This window comes from Mastomys coucha, unplaced genomic scaffold (assembly GCF_008632895.1).
Source record: "Mastomys coucha isolate ucsf_1 unplaced genomic scaffold, UCSF_Mcou_1 pScaffold14, whole genome shotgun sequence".
NCBI lineage: Eukaryota > Metazoa > Chordata > Mammalia > Rodentia > Muridae > Mastomys > Mastomys coucha.
Window position 1 is genome coordinate 27,550,721 of NW_022196896.1, and position 4,038 is coordinate 27,554,758.

Genomic DNA, 4,038 nt, shown 5'->3' on the forward strand with positions numbered 1-4,038 from the left:
TTATGGCCGAACAGCACTTGGGCTTGGGGGCTTAGAAAGCAGGGAGCTCTAGGTGATTCCTAGAGCACTCACAATGGGACACTAAGGGTCCACTAATAATTCTAGCAACCCAAAAGCCACTATGCTATGGGGCGATTCAAGCTGGCCTCTATGGGAAGGCTACATGGGAGTCTCAAACTGTCCGAAGAGGGAGAGACAAAAGAAGCCAGCCCTTGGCAGCCCCCACCTCCCAACTCCCCCATTGTTCTAGCTCCAGCTTTGGTCTACCAGTGGCTACTGGGGCCTTGGGCCAGATTTACCTAACTGAGTCATCCTGAACCTTGACCTTCATGATTGCTTGAGCAGGGAGGGGGTGGGGCTAACCATGAATCTTAGCTGAGATCATCGGGATTGATCCAGAAAGTGTTTTCTCTTAACTGCAATAAAACCTACCACCTTTCTCTTCTAATATTGACCAATTTTTTTTCAGAGTAAACCTCTTTGCTCCTTAGGTAACATGGGGCCTCTATTCTTGAAGCTAAGAAAAATACTCACAGCAGGGAGAGACTCTGCTAAGATCTATACGCTTATGTTGTCCTTAAACTCACATGCTGAAACCCGATGCCTGGGATGATGGGAAGAAGAGGTGGGACCTTCAGAAAGAAAGTGAGGTCACCAGGGTGGGGCCTTGGTGCACAGAGTTAATGCCCTATAAAATGTCCAAGGAGTGTTGCTTGGCCTTGACAGTCAGGCTGCTGGTCGAAAGCGCCCTCCCTCCGTGAAGAGCAGCCCCTCACAGGGCACACACCCTGTTGGTGTGATGCTGGACTTCCAGTCTCCAGAACTGGGAGGAAATTGTTTCTGTTTCTTTACAAACCCTTCAATTCTGAGTCTGGAAGATTATTGTAGCAACTAGATGGCTAGGGCAGGCTCCAACCTGCTTGCACTTTAAGGAGAGACAAATGGGAGGAAGAAGCAGTAACTGCAATTCTGGCCAGCAAGTTCCTACTGGACCAGAGGGGGGGAGAGAGAGAAGAAGAGGGAGAGGGAGAGGAAGAGAGAGAGAGAGGAAGAAGGAGAGAGAGAGGGAGACGGAGACAGAGACAGAGACAGAAGGAAAGAGAGGGAGAGAGAGACAGGGAGAGAGAGAGAGAGGGAAAAAGAGAGAGAGAGGGAGGGAGGGAGAGGGAGAGAGAGACAGAGACAGAGGGAAAGAGAGGGAGAGAGAGACAGAGACAGAGACAGGGAGAAGGAGAGAGAGGGAGAGAGAGAGACAGGGAGAGGGAGAGAGGGAAAGAGAGAGAGAGAGAGAGAGAGAGAGAGGGAGGGAGAGGGAGAGACAGGGAGAGGGAGAGAAAGAGGGAGAGAGAGAGGGAGAGGTAGGAGAGGGAGAGACAGAGACAGAGGGAAAGAGAGGGAGAGAGAGACAGGGAGAGGGAGAGAGAGAGACAGGGAGTGGGAGAGAGAGGGGCACCTGGAGTGCTTTGTCCTCCACAGAACAGCAGCACAGCAGGCACACAAATCAATGCTCACCAATCACTGTACAACCTGCATGGCCAACCTTCCTTCTCATCCCCCACAGGAAACACTTTGCTCTGCCTCTCCTTTTCAAAGACAGAGTGACTGACTTGACAAATGGCTGTTAAGGTGTCTGTGCAACAACAACCATGAGTTACTATCAGTGTAGTTCCATTTAGCTGGAGACAATTCCATCTCACCAGACGACTTGCCTGTGGCGTGCCTCCCAACAAATGAATCGGCTGAGGGCCATCGCTCTTAGGAAATCTGATGTGCTTCAGAAATGGGAACTTCTTGGTGCAAAAATACAAGTGGATCAGGAGTGTCCTGGAAAAGGATGGAACAGTGTCCAGTGCAATAAAAAAAAAGTCTCAAAGGCATCAAAAATACCAATATCAACCGAGAAAACTAATGGGGAGAGCTGTGGGCTTACTATCTTAAAAAAAAAATCAGAAGACTAGAGGTCTGACTTTTGCAATGATTCTAGAAGCAAACCAGCTTGCTGCAGTAGTAAACAAGCGAGCCCGCTGAGCAGCTTGACAGGAAAGGCACTGGTTAGGCATTGCAATGTTCAGTTGGACCGGAGAATGAAAAGAAAGGGCCGTGTTGCAGAAACTCAGAGCAGATCTGTGTCTAAGTGAAGCCTGAAAGTGTCCAGCCTAACCTACGCATTGGAACAGGCTGAGAAACACGGATGGAGGCGGCCACTCCAGCCCTACCCTGGCAGGCAGGGAGCCTGTGCTGATCTCGTCCAGAGCCCTGAATTTCATTCCATGGTACCTAACTTCCTAGTCAGGGCTTCTTACTGCAGGAGCCTACAACAACAATAGCTAAGGCAAAGGGGATACATAGAACGGTAGTGGGGGACAGATTTTCAGGGAAAATAAAAGGCAGAGATGATGAAAGGGAACTGAAGAAAACTAGAGAACCAGTCCTGACTATGAGACATTATAAACTGCAGATGCTCCCTCACATGTCATAGTTCACCACTCGGCTTTTTACTCTTCCATGATGTAACCACACACCCATGCAGCCATTCTTCTGACTTCCCCACCAGCAGTCAATTGAGTAAGACAGTCCCACTTCATTAACATGCAGGCTCTGTGTCAAGTGATGCTGCCGAGCTATTGACTAGCAAAAGTGTTCTCAGAGTGTTTAAGACTGGCTAGGCAAAGCCAGGATGTGCAGTTGACTAAGTAAACTAAACATATTTTCTTTTCAAGGTAAGATATTTTCATCTTCCAGCGAGTTTTGGGGGATGTGACCCCATCATAAATCCAGGAGCATCTATCATTCGTTTGGAAGAATATGAAAGACCATCCATGGCAAGTGAACACTAATTCATACGGATATAGTATTACGACCAGGGAAGAGCTTTCAGAACACTCGACTTAAAATGTCATGCAGCAGGAACTCAAGATGCTCGAGATCGGCCATGTGGACACCAAAAGTCGTGTCAATTGATAAATAAGAATTTTAAAAACAGTGAAATCAATCATGTGACTGAACAGTTCATGGCAGCTGGTTAGTGTCTTTAAAAATTTATTCTTTCCTTGTTGCTTCTTTCTGTCTCTTCCAAGGGCAACAAAACCACCCAATAGGCAGTCAGTGTCCCCGAGGTTGAGATTCTAAAGGATAAATGTCTCCTAGCTCAATGGACAGATCGGGACAATGGACATTTGTGAAAAAACTATAGAACTAGGCTTCTACTAGCAAGGTTTCATAGCCCTCCCACCTGTTGCCATGGCTTACAGAAAACCTGGAGAGAAGAAGCTGTGATTGGCTGAACTGGGCAAAGACACTTCCTGAAAATGAATAGCTAGTTGGACTGCATATAAAATCTTCAGTGCAGCATAGCTCAGTGAGTTACTGACTCAGCTGACAGTAGTCAGTGGACTACTATCAAGTGCAAAGACAGCATTCTAGATGAGAGCCAGTGTTCCACAATTAAAACTCATTCTGTTTCCATTCACTTCATAAACAGCCTTAAAAAAAAAAGCAGGTCAACCTGAGACTTAATCTAAACTGAATCCATTTAAGAAAAACACTGGTGGAGAAAACTCTTCGGAGCACAGTTCACTGTTTAGCCCATGGACCTGAAAGTCTTCTACCTTGGTTCCTATGGAGAGAAGCTCTACTGTGACAAAGCCATTGCTAGGAAATGGAGGGTCACCAGCAGCCCACACCCGCCCGTCAGCAGGACAGGGTCTTCAGCCAGTGTCAGAGCCACACTCAGGAAGCAGGATTAATTCAGAGTGGGCGGTCGACTTCAGCTAGTCAGCTTTCTTTCTATGCTGCTAGGAAGTAGCCTTCTCTTGTTGGATCCTGGCAGGCACAGCTATCAGCCCAAGATTGCTCAGCAATGTAGAGAAAGAGAAAGGGAAGCATGGAAGGATAAATCTAAGAAGTAAAACAAAGACACAGAAGCAAGTAGAGATGGGAAATGGGAGGAAGAGGCAGACAGAAGGGGATGCAGCAGGAGGGGGTGCTGCAGGAGGGGATGCTGCAGGAGGGGGTGCTGCAGGAGGGGGTGCTGCAGGA